At 40.5% G+C, this 20,432-nt stretch overlaps 1 long non-coding RNA gene across 1 annotated transcript in view; it reads right to left on the bottom strand.

Annotated features, from left to right (window-relative positions):
- Positions 1–20,432, bottom strand: part of LOC307022606 — a 43,266-nt gene that overhangs the window by 17,594 nt on the left and 5,240 nt on the right. The window contains exon 2 of the long non-coding RNA XR_013803453.1: positions 525–602. This is a non-coding gene — a long non-coding RNA (uncharacterized lncRNA). The remainder of the gene's footprint in view (positions 1–524; positions 603–20,432) is intronic.

Raw genomic sequence — 20,432 nt, 5'->3', positions numbered from 1 at the left:
AATGTGGTCCAGAGGGGAGAAGCACAAAGAGATATTAGCCACACACACACACACACACACACACACACACACACACACACACACACACACACACACTAGAGACTTATCCTAACCTTAACCATAACCAACACATGCCTAACCCTTACCCTAATCCTAACCAAGTCTTCACCCTAAAATTAATGATTCACCTTATGGGGACCTCCATTTTGTCCCCATAAGGGAGGCGGGTCCCCACACGTGACTATGTAAACAGATTTAGGTCCCCAGAAGTATAGTAATGCTAGGCCACACACACACACACACACACACTCCTGAATCTACGCCTTGAAATGCAATCTGCCTTTCAGCGAGTTACAAAAATGATCACAAGAAATGACTTGCAGATGTATCAATTCCACACACACACACACACACACACACACACACACACACACACACACACACACACACACACACACACACACACACACACACACACACACACACACACACACACACACACACACACACAGAGAGACTCATACCTTCTTTTTTTGCCAGTTGTGCGTCACATAATCCCAAATTCAAAAGCCCATCTGCAGCATGTGAAGTTGCAGTAAAGCCTGTGTGAGAGAAGGAGAGCACATCGTTAGAAGTGTGTGTGAGATGGACAGCATCTCTTGAGTCCTTGGTGATAAACAGCCATCCATGCCTCACAATCCCCGAGGAGACATAGAGAGAGAGACGTTACATAAATGCCATTCAGCATAAATAAAATCACACGAGGCGACACAGGAAGCCATGAATCACACACATGTGCCGAACAAATCATCTGTATCTCAGATCTGTAAACCCCACAGTGCTTTTGTCAATTACAGGAATGTGTAAGGAGTTATTTAGTAAAAGTGTCCAGTGCTGAATCACACTCACATCAAACAAGCAGGTGATTTCCACTGGTTTCTACCGAGTGTGTGTAACTTTTAACTCATTATGAAACAGTCTTCTTGATGCTTTGATATCTGACATAAGATCATTACACTATCAGCAAGAAAGATAAGACGTAAATTAAGTGTATTGATAGATGCTATTTACACCCAGGTGACTTCAATCAACAATGCTTCCAAACATACCTTTAGATTCCAAACATAATCAAATGAATGTGAAAACAAAATGTCATCTGCGGAAGCCGTAGCGCTGTAAAAAGCACGACAAATCATCTGAGCCGGCCCGGCTAAAGTAACTGGATGGCCTACCTGCCCGTCAGCCTTCCATCTGTGCACAAACTTATCTCGTGCCCTCATTGGTCATGTGCACGTTCGTGTGTGTTGGAGGAGGGGCTCTGTGAGGAAGGGGCAGATTTGTTCCGGTTGTGTATTTTCAAATTTTAGCGCACTCGAGCTGGTTCGACCTACCCCACCTTTAAACATTGAATTACGTTAAAGTTGCAGGAGGATTATACTGTGTTTCCTTCTCCTTTCCTTGCAGCGACACCCTGTTAATAATTACATCTGTAAACTTCCACTCTATCGGGAGAGAGGATTTGAAGGGTAAGCATTTTCAGTAAATCCTTTTTTAAAGTAAATACAAAGTTTTCAATGACACTTTAAGCGTGCAACGAGAAAATCTGCCTCTTGCCGCATCAAGTGTTTCCAAAAAAGCACTTTGCATTCCCTTTTACATCCTTTATCCGATTAAAATGTAACCAGGAGTTACTTCTAGCCTCCAATCACACCATTATGCGTCTATTAAAAACAAATCTGCCAGTCCTTTTAAAGGCCAAATGTCAACCTAATCTGCTGAGTATAGTATTTGTAGGAATACCTAAAGACTGTTTCGTATGCATTTCCCTTTAGGAGTGCAATCTAAGCAGCAGGGCTTAGGGGAATTGCAGCATAATGGAAATATTCACACACTGGTCAAAACAGTAGACTCTACACAAACTCTAGCTGATCCACAATCATTGTACTGTCACACATTTAGGTGATCAATTTAGATTAGTTCATCACAAAGTATGTCGATAATCAGATTAATTGGTCTAATTGCTTGACAGGTTTACCTATAACACCTGCACACATGTACAAAAAAACATATCATTATGCTATTTTCCAGGTTCATACTGATATTTTAGTTCTCATGCTTTAAAGTTAAGCCTTTTTTTTAATGCCATGTCTGAACTGCTTATATTCACTCCTAAGCACCTATCTCTTTAAGCCCCCCCTCCTGAAATAACCCAGCCTGCACTGATTGGTCAGATTTGATCAGCCATGCAATGACTGTGACAGCACTTTCTACCTACATATGTCCAGTGGTGACATCAGAAGATAAAGGAAGTCCTTGTTTAAAGGCACAGTCTCTGAATATGTGCATTTCTGATCTCTCGCAGTATTTATATATCAAAGGACTCAGCATGTGAGCAGGATAAATCACAGGCCCTGAACGCGTGAGAAATGTGTCCTCCAGGAGAGATAGCTTCTCACTGGCTGAGGGAACATTAACAAGTGGAGTGAATCTTAAGCATTAATGCAATTTAGCAACTGCAGTGTTAACAGGGCCGCAGCCTGGAGGGCAGAGTCAGCAGCTCATTGGCTGGAGGGAGACGTCAATCACCACCAAGGCCAAATAAGAAACCACAGTTTCCTAAATGAGGTAACTGCAGGGCTATGACAAAGCTGTTTTTACTTTGCCAACCACATCAGGTGTGTGTGTGTGTGTGTGTGTGTGTGTGTGTGTGTGTGTGTGTGTGTGTGTGTGTGTGTGTGTGTGTTTTTTAATCTCTGACCGCTGGTTTTGCTGCATCCAGAGTGCCGTACATTGTGTTCCTGAGTGGCGTCTGACTGCCAGTGTGCTGCCAAAGAATGTGCTTCCTGGCATCGACCTTAACTTCTGGCTGCCCTACACACACAAACACGAAAGTTCCCGATGTCCCTGAATTTCCTTGTGGTTAGTAGCTCTGGCAACAGTATGTGGCACACACACACACACACACACACACACACACACACACACGCACACACACGCACACACACACATTGACAGGTCTCTCAGCCTATCACAATGCTCGCTGCTTGCTCCTTGATCGAGCCTCCAACGTACTGCCCATATTTGGATTTTGTAAGGCTCTGACACATCCCATTTAAAATCTACAGCGATGTCTGCATACCAACTACCTATTTAAGACAGATAAAGACTTCAAAAGTGGGGAACATCGATCCAATGTGTTAACCACAGGCGTCTAACTGAAACCCCACATTTACTCCGCAACCAGAGACGTGCAACAAGCTGACTAATTTCAGGGGTTTAGGGACTCATTTCTGCAGACTTTTTTTCTGACATGAGTGATTTGAGGTGTGTTCATGTGTATTCTGAAAGTACCTGATGATCTAATGAATGAATGTGTGAATACAATTATTTCCCCCAGGTGAAAATATGTGAAACGTTGACTAATAGCACAAGAAGTCGAGTCGCAACACGAGAGAAAGTTAGCTATACTGAAACTAACAGAACAACTTGATAACTTTTATAAGTGTTGGTCCGCCTAGTTTAGAGCAAAATGGCTGTGAACTCTAAGAAGTGTTGACCATCTGGGAGGTTTGAAAAGGGAAAATACACCTTAAATCAAACTGAAATGATAATATATTTGGCTTTAATTAACAGCTAAGCTATTGTATAGGCTCGAGTACATTTCCAACAATTTAACCGAGAGTAACAGCGTAGTTATAATTATATTTTGGTGTGAGATCCTTAATTATTTTGAAGCTTGAAAAATGACGCATATGTTTAATTGACTGCAAAAGTAACACTCTTTCCCCCCATGCAAAACAGCTTCTCAAAAGCTACAACCACACTTTAAAATGTGTTACTTTCAAAAGCTGCAGATGAAATGCATGCAGGGGAGAAAAAGAGCTTTATTATAGCAACTTCCTTTACGTTGCAGCTTATTAAAAAGTGTAGTATAAACTTCCTTGGGGTAAATTAGGTTGACACGGATAATAAGGAACTTTGTAGCAGTGAATGGGCCTCTTGAGAGCTTTTAGAAACACATGAAAAGTACTAAACTGTACTCTAAAAATACTCTGTTACAAGTACAAGTCCTGCATTCAAAATCTTACTAAGTATTGGCATCAAAAAATACTTCTTGTACCAAAAGTAAAAATACTTACTGTGCTAAATGTCCCATTTTAGAATCATATATAAAGGACTTCTTGATGCATTAATGTCTTCATCAAAGGTGGAGCTACTTTATATTTTGCTGCCAGATATCTTAACCTATAAGTCGCTTTCACACCAAGTACTTAGCCGGTACTTGTCCCCGGTACTTGTTGTTCCCCCCAAACTCTTTAGTCCCTCGAACTGTCCTAGTAGATCGCGTTCTCACCGGAATTAGTCCCTGAGGGAGGATTAGGCAAATGAAGCCGCTGACGTCACTTCTTCTTCTTCTTCTTCTTCTTCTGCTTTGGGTTCACAAAACCTTTCGGAGTTTTACGGGGTGTGGTTTGCAATTCGCCCAGCCAATCAGAAATTGTTTGAGTGGCCGACACACCCACGAACCATTTCCCCCTCAGGAAAGTACTACCTCTCTAGCAGGGACTATCTTGGGGAGAAAAGGTTCGCGCGAACTATAGGGACTAGTTCCAGAACCTTTTTGGTGTGAACCAAATGAAGCCTCATCTCCACCGCTCCCATGTTTTCTTTTGTGTTGCCATAAGTTAGTCTCTCTGCGTTTCTGCGCTGGGCTAATGCTTAAGCTAATAATGCTAATGCGAGGATAATAAAATGGCGGCTTCACAAAACTTTTTGGGAGTTGTACGGGGCGTGGTTTGCAATCCGCCCAGCCAATCAGAAATAGGAACCTTTTTCTCCCATGAAAGTCCTTGCTCTCTAGCAGGGACGGAAAAGGGGGTAAAAAAGGTTCTCATTAACTAATTTAGTTCCGGCTCTTTTTGGTGTGAACGCGACATTTCGGAACTATATCAGAACTAAAGTGGGAAAAGTACTGCGGTGTGAACGCGGCTGTAGTTTGTTTATTAGTTCATTTACAGTTTATTTAGCCTGTAGCATTCAATCAAAATACTCAAGTAAAAGTAGCCCGAAATAGTATATGTACACTTCACTACATTACACCACTTGCAGAAAAAACACACTCGAGCATCAAACAAGCCACAGTGATCTTTTAAGTAACCCGAAATAAAAACAGCTACGAGGCAGAACTCAACAATCACGAGAACTCACCGCTGTGTTATTACCTACCATGCAGTGGGAACACAAATCCCATTAGCCTGTGATATTATCCATGTTTTCCCTCTTGATCTCTCTACTCCTCTCTCTAGTGACTTCACAGTGACGCTCTCTCTGCTTCGTGTGATTATGAATGAAAAGAGGAACATGACTCACAGACGAGAGCAGCAGTCCCACTCACAGACCACAAACACTTCTTGGTATATTGCGTATACATGTAGCAGGTATATTTGATTATTTCTCTGAAGCACAACCCTTACCTGGTGGATCTGCATGAGTCATAGCAACGAGGCGGAGGAAGGTGGTGGATCTGAGGTCAGGCTTTGACCCTCGCTTGAATGTGTTTAGAGATAAACAGATCAATGTATGGAGACTGTATACGCGGAGGAGGAAACTCACTCTCTGCACAATGCTGATTGACGTCATATTGTGTCCTTGGGCAAGACACCTCACACGTCACCCCACAGCTCATTATGGGCATCCGCTTTTAACTTATTACATCTAACCAGCAGCCAATCATTGCACTGCAGTCAAACTTGAAATGTGTTCTCCTCTCTCCTGCAGTCAGCTGTCATTTCAGCAGAGGTGGGAAGTAGTGCAGTACAAATACTTCGTTATTGTACGTAAGTACATTTGTCTGGTATTAGTACTTTACTCCACTACTTATTTTTCTGACGACTTTTTACTTTGACTTCTTACATTTTGAACTCAAATACCTGAACTTTCTACTTCTTACATGTTGAACACAAATACCTGTACTTTCTACTTCTTACATGTTGAATGCAAATATCTGTACTTTGTACTTCTTACATGTTGAACACAAATACCTGTACTTTCTACTTCTTACATGTTGAACACAAATACCTGTACTTTCTACTTCTCACATGTTGAACACAAATACCTGTACTTTGTACTTCTTACATGTTGAACACAAATACCTGTACTTTCTACTTCTTACATGTTGAACACAAATACCTGTACTTTCTACTTCTTACATGTTGAACACAAATACCTGTACTTTCTACTTCTCACATGTTGAACTCAAATACCTGTACTTTCTACTTCTTACATGTTGAACACAAATACCTGTACTTTCTACTTCTTACATGTTGAACACAAATACCTGTACTTTCTACTTCTCACATGTTGAACTCAAATACCTGTACTTTCTACTTCTTACATGTTGAACACAAATACCTGTACTTTCTACTTCTTACATGTTGAACACAAATACCTGTACTTTCTACTTCTTACATTTTGAACACAAATACCTGTACTTTCTACTTCTTACATGTTGAACACAAATACCTGTACTTTCTACTTCTTACATGTTGAACACAAATACCTGTACTTTCTACTTCTTACATGTTGAACTCAAATACCTGTACTTTCTACTTCTCACATTTTCCAAACAGGCTGGTTCCTTTAGTCTGAATGTGTGTTTGGTGGCGTGATCATTATTATTTAGAGTCATTGCGTGCCTATTGATTTGAACACGATCCGTGTATCCATCATTTCCTGGTCTTCTCTAAAGAAGAGGGACCAATGAAAACGTTGTCATGTTGCCGTTGGTCACCATGGAAACATTCATTAACTAACAATGACATTATTGTTCTATTAATATAAAGGGAGGTCAGGTACTCTTTAAAACAGCTGCTAGTTATGGGTACTTTTTACTGAAGTACATCTAAAAGCTCTTTACTTTGACTTGAGTCAAGAAGTTTAGTCCGCATTTCACCCAGTTATATGATATAAGGATGGGGGTCTAATCGCCCAACAACTATTAACATTTCTATCATATAGCGCACCTGTCAATAAATGTTCTTTAAACAAACAAAATGAAGTCTCACTTGATTGAAAAAGCCTTGATTATGAAGTGAATGATAATCAGTTAACCTCATCAACACTTTCTGAACGTGGGGTGAAAAAAACACTTTCATAGTTTCTATACACTCCAAACCTCGCTACAAAAAATGCAAGTGGCAGATCTAAGGAGGGGGTTTTTGGACAAAAGAGAACTCAGAAGCATAGTTTAAGGGCCAAATATGCAAATCCATTGATACTGAACATGCATTTGTGTGTAATGAACTCAAACACACAGTAAGTTTGAGTGTGCAAGATTGTGTAAGCCTAGGAGGAGGAAACTCATTACACTCTTCTGATTGATGTCATTTCAATCAGTTACACTAAAACGGCTTAATTACAAAGTGAAATCAAGTTTGTAATCGAAAAAATAATCACTTTCTGAACATGAGGTGGAGAAAAGTCCCAAACACTGTCCCCTCTGAAACCAAGACAAAATGAAATCAGTCAAAGCAGCACATCTGATCTAAGGGGGTTTTTGGGCGAAGGATAAGAAATAATATGCGAAACCACTGATACTGAGTTGGACGATAAGACACTCTCAAACACATAGGTTTGGAAATTAAATGGACTAAAAGGCAGAGAATTCCCTTTAAAGTGCTTACAATGCCACTTAAGTAAAAGAAAAAAGAAGGTAACATGAGGATTGTGGTTTCCTTTCCATCAGTTTTCACGCTGACCGTACATTTCGAGGGGAAACGGCAGGCCTGAAGCAGCAGAAAAACGTTGGTGCACCAGCGGTCATGTGCTCTATGTGTAACTGAATGACACTTTGGGCTAACGGCCAACTCATAACCACAGTCAAAGCGGGGTCATATCTCGTTCCCTTTATGACTCGTGGTAGGTCTGGTTAGTTTACACTGACAGGAAGTGAGATATAAAGTAAAAACAGAAGCTGACAGGAAATGGTCTGAGGTTTTCAGTTCTGCGTTCTTGACGTATAATCTTCAAAAGAACTCAAAGGCCCTTTCATAAATCCTTACACACTTCCTCCCTGATTTCTCTACCCTCTACCAAACCTTATTATCCGCTAGAAGTGGAAATACATTTGGAAGTGTGTTTATTAAAGTCTTGTTCTTAAGTGTAAGGTATTTGTAATTTGGTTAGTTTTTCCCTTTAATGCAATTTTATACTCCATATTTGTACATCGCTATGCGGGTTCCCTTCCTACCTTTGCAGGGAAATCTCAAACATATTGTTTTTTGATCAAATAAAGGATTAATGTATAAATGTCCCGGTTGAATAAACTCTTGGATTTGCAGGAACGTGCATCGTCGCAAAGCTGAACACAGGGTCGTTTTCATGAGCAACTCTTGATACACGTATTAAAAGAGAACGCATTATTGATGTGATGACACATTAAGAGAGGGAAAGAGCAGTTGAGGATGAAGGTTTCTTATTGACTCTCAGGTTTCAGGTACTTTCTTTATACCCGTCTGATGAAATGAACGTGCGCTCGCCGTTGGACCGTTTTCTAACTGACTAACGTGAGACACTTTCATAAAACAAATTTTTCGGTCACACGCTCCTTCAATGGTGGCTTCTGGTCCAATTTGATTCCATAAGGAAAGAACACACACACTACATTAATTCTATTAGAAAGATTAAAGCAATTCAAATAAAGTGCACGAAAAAGACCTACTCAGCTGATTGGTTGGTTGCACTCTGCAAAGAGCTCCACATTTGGAAAACTGTCACTTTTCCAACTCTCATTAAAGTGTTTCAATCCCTGACGATGTGATTTCATGTAGTGAAGTGTACCATCTCAGCAGATAAGTATCCATTACTTTAATCAGCACTTATGAAAAGACAAGGATAATTAAAACGGATATGTTTTGTTTCATAAGTGAGTGATAGACATCGAATCAGGGGTTATTATCTCACGTCAGTATGTAAATGGTATTTCCTAGTATTTAAATATATTTATATGAACCTAACAAGTGTTATCCATACCTTTCCTCAAATCACCTTTAGTCTCATTGATACCCCAGATGAAATACTTAAAGTGGACCTATCATGCTATATTTGAATAATATAGTGTAGGACCATACCTATATAAGGCATATTTATACTTTTTTTTTTTCAAAATACCAAACAGATCATGCATTTTAGCCATTCCTCATTTCGCTCAATTGAACACTGTCTTTGCATGGGCTGATTATGTGAGAACAGCACCATCTACAGGCCTGGCATATGTACTACAGCGTTTCCAGCGCTTTCCAACGGCAATGTCCATGGCTGTCTCCTCCTGATTGGTGGAGTTGGCCCATTAGCCGTAGCGCCACTTCTGTGACGTCATAGAAGTGTTCAAATCTGGATCAGTCTGTATCAGATCCGTTGCAGCCCCTTTTTTAGAGATTTGGGTATGGAGGAAAATAGAGAGGGTTGTGTTTTCTGACACTTGGTGAGTTCCCTGGAACACCGGGGACACATATTCATGTATAAAGTGTGTAGTGTCTCTACTTTAAAGAGTCCTCTCCTGCTGATGTTCAGGTGTATATCAGTATGTAGTGTCTCTACTTTAAAGAGTCCTCTCCTGCTGATGTTCAGGTGTATATCAGTATGTAGTGTCTCTACTTTAAAGAGTCCTCTCCTGCTGAGGTTCAGGTGTATATCAGTATGTAGTGTCTCTACTTTAAAGAGTCCTCTCCTGCTGATGTTCAGGTGTATATCAGTATGTAGTGTCTCGACTTTAAAGAGTCCTCTCCTGCTGATATTCAGGTGTATATCAGTATGAACTGTCTCTCCTGGGACATGTCTCCATGCTTTACTGTTCAAAAAGCTCTTTATTTTTCTCATACTGCCTGTGTTGAAGCACCTCTTTTCACCCTCTGTCTGAAACCAGAGCCCAGTCTGCTCTGATTGGTTAGCTGGCCGGTTCTGTTGTGATTGGTCAACCGCTTAGAGATGTCCCCCCCCTAGGCCTATCACGTACAATGAGTGTCACTATGTTCAGGAATTAAACAAAGGAGTCTTTGCAGACCATTTACATGCACAACAACCTGTAGAAAACATACCATTCGAAGGGAAAACCCACAAAAAGCAGAATAAGTTCCCTTTAAATACTAGTTTCCTCAGGACTTGTTCACAGGCATCAACACATCTTATCAGGACTTAGACACATGAACAGAAAGGAGATAACCCTTTCATGAAATAAATTCGAGCAGGTACAGAGTTCCTCCCACACAAGGACGTAAACACACAAAGTCTAATGCACACACAGCGTTGCCTTGACGCTCCTGAAACCTCACTGCTCAATGCTCAGATACAGAAAGGCATATGAATATTATTTTATATATATGCCCTTCATGACTGAAAATGTACTAGGTCACAGCTTTTAAGTACTTCATGAAAGACCTGTTGACATACAAGGACACAGCTTTTGTGAAATAACTCAATGGTCATAACATGAAGAAATAACGAATATATGGCAAGTTATTCAATCATATCAATCAAAGAAATCCCAATTTTTGGTTTGTAGTCCATAATATGTGACGTTATGTGCACTTCTAATCTATGGTTAAAAGGCTACTGTTGCTAACAAGTTCTCCAAATCAACTATCATGTTATATTATGCAGTACTTTCCCCAGTTGTGAAAAAAACCCCTCAAAAATCCACTTAAAAAGGAACAAATAAACCTGCGTTATGTTTTTTTTTTAAAAAGCAGTCTCTTCCTGATTGTCACTTTGCAACTGACCGAATGAAAAGTCAGCTCATATAAAGAGCTGTATGTAATGTATGTGTGTGTATAACCTTATTTGCATGTGTTCAATGTGTGTGGACAGAGGGTTAAAGGACGGAGAAAGTCTCATGAAGCCGAAAGACAGTGAATGAAAAAGGAAAAGCTTATAAAGTCTTCCTCCCTGCAAACAAGCCTCGATGTCCTGCTCCCTTTCTCCCTCTCTGTCTTGTTTACATTTCACACAGGGGAAAACAGAGAGACAATAAAACCCAGTTTATCAGGAAATAGCTCCTATGCGTTTCACCGGCGCCTGACCCCCCCACCTGATCAGGTTGCTATAGAAACACGCCATAAGAGACGGTGCTTTTCCCTGGACTGAGTCACCGAGAACAACTTGCAGATACGAGCCAATCAGACGCTGCCAGGACAAATTAGAGAGCCAATGGGGCACTGAGATCAAAAAGAAGAGGGTTACTGTTTTTTCTACTTTTTACTTCTACTCTACAGTTCAGAGGTAGATGGTGTACTTCTACTCCTCTACATGTACTTAACACCTTTAGTTACTTTACGTGGATCAATGATGTGAAATATAATCAAGTGTTAAATCAGACTTTAGTTCCACCTGGAGTAAATCCACCAGCTACAAGATCTGAGTACTTCTACTTTTACTCAAGCACAAGATCTGAGTACTTCTACTTTTACTCAAGTATAAGATCTGAGTACTCCTACTTTTACTCAAGTACAATATCTGAGTACTTCTACTTTTACTCAAGTACAAGATCTGAATACTTCTACTTTTACTCAAGTACAAGATCTGAGTACTTCTACTTTTACTCAAGTACCAGATCTGAGTACTTCTACTTTTACTCAAGTACAAGATCAGAGTACTTCTACTTTTATTCAAGTACAACATCTGAGTACTTCTACTTTTACTCAAGCACAAAATCTGAGTACTTCTACTTCTACTGAAGTACAACATCTGAGTACTTCTACTTCTACTGAAGTACAACATCTGAGTACTTCTAATTTTACTCAAGCACAAAATCTGAGTACTTCTACTTTTACTCAAGTACAAGATCGGAGTACTTCTACTTTTACTCAAGTACAACATCTGAGTACTTCTAATTTTACTCAAGCACAAAATCTGAGTACTTCTACTTCTACTGAAGTACAAGATCTGAGTACTTCTACTTCTACTGAAGTACAAAATCTGAGTACTTCTACTTCTACTCAGGTACAAAATCTGAATACTTCTGATTTTACTCAAGTACAAGATCTGAGTACTTCTTCTATTCATCCTCTTCAACATTACATACTTTCACATCCTTTTACATAATCAATTAAAGGCCTCCATAGATTTATAAACACATGCTGTCTGAACTTTAATACATAGTATATATTCTCCAATGTAAAGCCTGACGTCGCAACCAATGAGCCTTTTTCCAAAACAATGCAATACAGGTTTTGGCGTAGAGCAAGCTGAGGTCTATGTATACTATATATTAATGATTTTCTGGATATAAACCCAACAGAAACCCCTTTAGATCCAGTCAAATCTGCTTTGAAATTATCTTCTCTATTGTACCTCCTACCTCTTCCCAGAACACCCTAATCTTTCTGCGCTGCTAAATACAGTGAAACAATGTTCCCCTTTGTTCTGTACCATCACCACTTTTGCTTTCTACTTGACTTCTAGGTATTTGTTGATAGGACAAAATGAGCTATTTCTCTTATTTTGGGTCATTGCTTTCTCTTGAGTTCTTACCCCACCCACGCTTTTCCGACTCAGAGTCAGTCACTGTGACTTAGTTAAATGGTCACAGGTCACAGCCACCTATAACGCTCTGTAATGAGGAAGTGATACAGGTTTAAATAGTCATATGTCTCCAGGGAATAATGAAATGTCATGCCAGAGAGAAAAGTATTTTTGCATGTTCTGCTTTTTGATAAAACTCCAGCTATCAGGAGCTTTTATTCCTGTTGAATACTCCCCGGGTTAATATCCTTCTTTCCTACTCAGCAAATTGTTTCGGTATTGGTTGAATTTACCCCCTCATGAATATTAGATTAGCCAATTAGAGCAAGGACGCTGTGTGGGATCGCTCCTTGACACACGGCTCTAATTGAAATCAACAGCAGCCCTTCTCCCCTGCTGAGGCCTGCCTGATGCCATTAGAGGGGATCTGAGGTCAGTGTGTGTGTGTGTGTGTGTGTGTGTGTGTGTGTGTGTGTGTGTGTGTGTGTGTGTGTGTGTGTGTGTGTGTGTGTGTGTGTGTGTGTGTCTGTGTGCGTGCGTGCGTGCGTTTTGTCTGAGAGAAGCTGATATAATAATAGGTATAGGTGTGTGTGAGTCTGGAAGCAGGTAAGACTTGAATATGTGATAAATTGACAGGTCTGTAGTTCATGATGTGTATTTAAAAGATCAATACTCGAGGAAATTCAACCCGTAAGTTTCTCTTTTTAATTAATTGTTGGATAATTTATAACCATAACCTATACATCATTTAAAAAGGCTGCCTTATGAGACCTTATGCAACCTTTAAAGTGACAGTGTGATTCTGTCCTCTTCTACGCAGTGTCTTTGAGTCCGTCACACAGCCACTTGGAGTGTGTGTGTGTGTGTGTGTGTGTTTCACCTGACACTCCCACAACTCACTATTTAATCAGACACTTATATTCAAACCTGCAAGGACATGTATTGAAGGCAACAGCACACAGAGGTTTCATATATACTTAACCTGAAGGAGAAGCTGTGAAAAAACATTATGCAGGGAGAAAATAATGCCCGTGAACACCTAAAGAAAACACACCACCCATCATCCATCACTCACCTCATCAGACGGACGTGAAGCGATGCATGAGTCATAGCAACGAGGCAGAGACAGATGATGGATCTGAGTTCAGGGTCTGACCCTCACTTGTAGATAAAACGATAAATATAATGTGATATCCACCAGAGGAACAAACAAGCCTTAATTACAAAGTGAAAGGTGGAGAAAAGTCCCAAACACTGTTACGTTTCCACGAAGAGCACATGACATGATCCTCAAAACAAAAAATAAATGCAACAGATCTGATTTATCTGTTTTTTGGGAACAAGACACTAATAAGCATTATTTAAGGGCCAAATATGCAAAACCACTGATACTGAACAGGTAAGGAAGCTATTCCAACCTTAGCATACCTTATTGTGCTACTTGCACATTGTTCCCATCTAGTGGAACTGAAACAGACTGCATTATGGTAAGTCGAGTACACACACACACACACACACACACACACACACACACACACACACACACACACACACACACACACACACACACACACACACACACACACACACACACACACACACACACACACACACACACACACACACACACACACAGAGAGAACAGGATGTATTTATGCCTCGGGTGCAGAAATCACTATGCACTTACATGAGCCTGAAAGCTGCGTGTTTTCATATGCGTTTGATTCCCCGAGCCCGGAGGCAACACACACACACACATACACACACACACGCACACACACACACACACACGCACACACGCACACACACACGCACACACACACACACACACACGCACGCACACACACACGCACACACGCCACGAGCACTGCTGCTGTTATGTAACCAGTAGCCACGTGTTGCCGTGGGAACGAGAAAGGGGCCGCGTTCGAGTAGTTACAGAGACCAGACAGACGGGCAGAGAGAGACTATACGAAGTGAATCAATAAGATGGCACTGTGAGGTTCTGCTTTCCAAAGAGTGTGTGTGTGTGTGTGTGTGTGTGTGTGTGTGTGTGTGTGTGTGTGTGTGTGTGTGTGTGTGTGTGTGTGTGTGTGTGTGTGTGTGTGTGTGTGTGTGTGTGTGTGTGTGTGTGTGTATATGTGTGTGTCTTTAATATGTGTCCCTATTGATGTGCTGTGACGCAGAAAAAAAGCATCAGACAATTAAATCATTTGGTATCGTATTATATTGTATCGTTTGGTATCATTTTGTATCCTAACATAATGTATTGGATTGTGTTGTTTCATATCATATGGTATGGTATCGTTTCGTATTGATCCTATCATATCGTGCGTATCATACAGTACGTGTGTGGTTCTATAGAGCGTTTTAGCGTCTCTCAGACTATAAAGAGACCAGAAGGACACTTGAAGAACTCAGATCTTAGTCAAGCTCCTTGCTATTAGCTAAACATCATTTGTGTATGAGCTTTGTTATTCAGATCCGCTCCAAATGTTATGATATCTTTCTTGGCCCATTCTGCAGTTTTTTGCCGAATTTCAGCAAAACAGGGCCAGTCTTAACAAACTTCTTGGCTGACCCAAAATAACGGAGAAATAACTGGGTTTTCCCGTAAAAGCAGCAGCTGTCTTCTATCTATTGTTCCACTTTGAGGAAAGGGCAAAATAACTTTTTTCAGTAAAAGTCGTGCTCTGCTGTTACTTCAGGGAGAGGCAGAGGCAAGGCTAAAAATGGCAAGTGTACCAGGTCCATTTTCAACTATCTAGGCCAGTCACTTTGAAGTAGAAGGGAGAGTGGAGCTGTTCTTCCTCAGCCTGTAGAGGTGGATGACAAATATGTTTGGGCATGTTTGTGTGCAGAGATGGCAAAAGTAAACACATCCTTTACTCAAGTAGAAGTACAGAGGCTTTAAAATGAACTTAAGTAAAAAGTACCCATAACTAGCAGCTGTTTTAAAGAGTACCTGACCTCCCTTTATATTAATAGAACAATAATGTCATTGTTAGCTAATAAATGTTTCCATGCTGAACAACGGCAACATGACAACGTTTCCATTGGTCCCTCTTCTTTAGAGAAGAGCAGGAAATGATGGATACACGGATCGTGTTCAAATCAATAGGCACGCAATGACTCTAAATAATAATGATCACGACACCAAACACACATTCAAACTAAAGGAACCAGCCTGTTTGGGAAATGTGAGAAGTAGAAAGTACAGGTATTTGGGTTCAACATAAGAAGTAGAAAGTACAGGTATTTGTGTTCAACATGTAAGAAGTAGAAAGTACAGGTATTTGTGTTCAACATGTAAGAAGTAGAAAGTACAGGTATTTGAGTTCAACATGTAAGAAGTAGAAAGTACAGGTATTTGTGTTCAACATGTAAGAAGTAGAAAGTATTTGTGTTCAACATGTGAGAAGTAGAAAGTACAGGTGTTTGTGTTCAAAATGTAAGAAGTCAAAGTAAAAAGTTGTCAGAAAAATAAGTAGTGGAGTAAAGTACTGATACCAGAAGAATGTACTTAAGTACAGTAACAAAGTATTTGTACTCCTCTACTTCCCACCTCTGTTTGTGTGTAATAAGCTACGCAGCCCCAGGCCTTTATCAAGAGACTTTCTGAGCAATCAAAGCCTTCTGTGTGCTGTTTTTGTAAAGTCGTAGCAACCCGAGATCTCGTGTTATCCCCACGTAACCCCGGCACCTACTCCTACAAAATGAACTGGTACGGCCGGTCTATTTGGTTCCAGTCACTGGGGAAACTGGTGCTGAACAAAGACACAAGACAAACCAAAGAAACTCTCACAGAAACGGATGTAATGTAGAAACAGTCACGAGTAAATCCAAGAACAAATACAGCATCGATTGGTTTGGCTTTTATTCATTTTCTTTTCCATTCATCGCTCTGGCCTCACAACTATTTCTCTAACCCTCCCTGCCTCTTTTGCATTTGTTCCCCCCCCCCCCCCCTATCTATGTATCTCCCCTGCTGGTGTTGCTATCCTTTCTGTTGCCTTGGGGATGTATCTCACTTGAGTTGGCAGAGTGATAGTTGTGAGAAAGTTTCAAGAGGAAGAGGAAGAGGAGAAGATGCCAGGCGGTAAACAGACACAGGTTTTGTTGCCGGGGGCTGCTGTGACGCTAAAGACCGAAGATGAACTTCCTGCTGCTCCGGTGAACTGAGATAAAAGATGGAAACCAGCCCTCAGTGAAGAGAAATTCCTAGATAGGCGGCGTCTATCGTTTTTTCCAAACCAGTTTAGATTTATCTATGCCCCTTTCCGCATGACGCAGCGTCAGAACGACACCCCACGAAATATGGATTTGACAGTCGCTTCATGAAGCATCTTTTTCAATGTAGATAGCTGAAAATAGAGATTTGTTTGTGTATGAAAGAAGATCACAGTTATACATGTTAATTCTCCATGGATTTAAAAATAATAAACTAGCAAACAAACTGTAGCCTAAAATCTTGTTTTTTGTTTGTTCCGTTTTGTACAGTATTCGAGTATATGTACTTTGTTACACTCCAACACTGTCAGAGGATAACAAATACTCTGTTTGCCCAAGATAGCTCACTTCTCTTAATACCTCCATGACGCAGGGCTACGTAAATGCAGGAGTGGGCGTGGTTAAATCTCATCTGGGTTGATAAAACGCCTCAAGGCCGATGGAAATGTCTACTTTCCCTCTCAGTGGTTTGGTTTTGAGTGTCATGCACATACTTCAGGCTGCATGAGATACGTGACACATACTAACTCTCTCTCTCTGTGTGTCTCTCTTCCCATCTGTGGCTGAACGAGACACTGGAGAATGGCTAACATAGCAGCGTTGGTTCATGTGACACTCCCCTGTGCCTTTGGCCTACTTAGCAGAGCCTCCTATAAAACTATCTCCTGTTTAACTCTCCAACAACCAGTTTTAAAACATGTAGGGTAGATCTCCATGGTAACTTATGCTGAACGGCTAGCCTGAGGCCTGTACTACGAAGCCGGATTTTAGCTTAGTGAGCTAACTTCAGGGAAAACTCTGGATTTCCGGTCCTACGACGCTGGTTCACTTCTTAGCGGGCTAGATCCCCACGGTAACTTATGCTGAACGGCTAGTCTGCTCCGAAGCAGGTTAGGTTCCAGGATAAGAGATCTCAGTTTAAGCACCGCCTGCTGACCCATCAGAGCTCAGTGTACGGAGTTTAAAGCTATCAAGTCATATTATAGGATAAAGGAAATACAGTTTAAACTGCCGTTGCAGGAAAGACGGCCGGCAAAAATCAACTGACTGTGTGAACGTGAAAATTATTAGAATATCAACTCCCATCTTCAGAGCAATCTGACTATTATAACATTAGCGTTAAGAAAGCTTACTTAAATATCTGCCACAACACAATTAACCGGATCAAAGCGTAGCCTACAGTCCGCGGCACTGAGTGCAGACGTCGATGTGTCCCATTATCATTCATATCACATCATATCACATCATAATGTATCATATATTTCCTTATCTGAGTCAGCTGAGCCGTATCTGGCCGTGCAACACTCACAGTGTCACATACTGTATGCAGAAGTATTATTTTAAGCAACACATTAAGTTGACGAAACACTTGAGACAAATGTAATTAAAGTCAGATCGTGTCTTAGACGGGGCAGTGATATCATAAACCTGTTAATGTACGCATTCAAACACTTTTTCTTTTACCAGCTGTATTCACCTTGCAGCTATGTGGCTTTGATCCTGGATAAAGTGTTTAAGTCATGGCTGTTTAAAGTTTAACTTCTTCATATTTGTCTAATATTATAGTTCTCTTTTCTTTCAGGAAGTATGACGCTGCGCTGTCAGTACGCTTGTCCGTGTTTGTGATTGGTCAAATGTTGCTAGCCCCGCCCCTTTCATGTGAACGCGCACTCAGCCGGACAGAGAAACCCTGGCTTGAGTTATCGAGTTGATAACCAGCGTCATCGGACCGCCTAGCGAGATCGCATTTGTTTTGGGTTAGTTAAGCCAGATAACTCCAACATATCCGGGGTATGTTGAACTGGATTCGTAGTACAGGCCTCAGCTCAATCAAATGAGTAAATACAAGAAAATATCATCAAAAGGACAACTCCTGCTATGCTATCTTAATTATTTCAACACCATGCGTCTCTCTAATAAAGACGTGGGAAGTTTTCTCTGCCATTACCCGTACCCTGCTGACGTTTCACTTCCCATCCTCCCCAGGCCTATGCCAAACCTGTCAGTGCCAAACCTCTCCATCCCACAGACTGCTGAACAAAGCAATCTGCCGTCCAGACCGGCTCCATTCACAGTTTCATCACAGCGCCTCGGAGACGGCACGCAATGCATTTAAAGACTTTAGGAGCATTAGGAACCATAGGAAGGCCTTCAGATTACACAGCATGTAATGGATGGGTGTGTCAAACAGTATAAGTACACTAAACTGCTCCATATTCTCATTTTAGTTGTCCTTTAAACCATTGTTGACAGCAATACTAACATTGCCTTTGACCCCTTGTCATGAGGTTGAATAAAATTGGTTTGGGATAATCATGACCCCTTAAGATTAAGCTTCAAACTGTTATTGATCAGATGACTATTACATTTATTGAGCAACTTCCCAGAGGATAACTTCTTGCTTTTCTGTAGTATCACGGGACAAAATAGCCACATCAGACACATGATATCTCGCCTAAATACTTAAGAATTTATGCCCGCAGGGGACACTTTCTTTCAGTATTTCAGTCCTAACTGTTCACTTTGCTCTTTGCAATAGCTGTCATAAAAAACATATATTTGTGAAATGTAATACATGCTGCACATATAGTCAACAACCTTTAATTTCAGAGTTTTAATGAGACTTAACTGTAGGTCAAAAAGTCAGCTTTTGTATGATATATCTCATCCTCTAACTGGGCAGATTTCCATTGAATTAATGCAGCACATTCATGCTCCAAAGATCAAAAGGTGGACATATTTTAGCACGAATGGCGAGGCTCTATTGAAAGCCAAGTAGTATTCATGTCATTTGTTTGTGACCATTGCGGGGCCTTCCAGTGTTACGTTAGGCCACCACACAGGAGTCCAGTTTCAACATCATTAATGTCCGCCAGCGAAGGTGAGTGCACTCTCAACCTAATCGTTGAGTAAATAGATTTTTTGGGCAGGTTTTCCCTTAACCACTTCCCCTGATTTAATACAGTGTGACACACTAATTTGGCCTTTCATGAGCTGCTTTCTGAACCCTCTTCCAATGCCCACTCTCCCTTAGGTGGAAGAAGCACTCAGATATTTAAGTAAAAGTAGAAATAATACAGAATAAAAATACTCTGTAACAAGTCCTTCTTAAGTAAAAGTACATACAGTAGGTCATCAAAATATACTTAAACTTATATTGATAAGCATTTTTTTTTTTTTTATAAATGTTTTTTGGTTTCGTCAGTGTGGGCATGTGCGGGTGGAGGGAGGGAGGGAGGGGGGAGTGTAGTGAGTGTACTGTGATATTACAATATATGAAATGGCATCGATTAATTTACACTATAATGAAATAAAAAGACTTGTAAAAAAAAAAATATATATATATACTTAAAGTACCAAAAGTACTTATTGTGCATATTATTCCACTTTATAATCATATTAAATTACTGGATTTCTACCATCATTAATTACCATATCTACTGCAGCTGGATATCTTAACCTATAATTATATATCATAGTTTATTTATTAGTTATTTCATATTTGGTTTTAGCTAATAATCTGAATCTGAATCTCACTTGATAGGCTCAGGGGCGGGACATCTCTAATCGGTTGACTAATGACAACAGAGCCGTCCAGCTAACCAATCAGAGCAGACTGGGCTCTGGTTTCAGACAGAGGGTGAAAAGAGGTGCTGCAGCACAGACAGTATGAGAGAAACAAAGCA

The sequence above is a fragment of the Notothenia rossii genome (assembly GCF_949606895.1).
Source record: "Notothenia rossii genome assembly, chromosome: 10".
NCBI classification, from domain to species: Eukaryota; Metazoa; Chordata; class Actinopteri; order Perciformes; family Nototheniidae; genus Notothenia; species Notothenia rossii.
The sequence above is the reverse complement of the archived record's forward strand: the minus strand, read 5'-3'. Positions and strand labels throughout refer to the sequence as shown.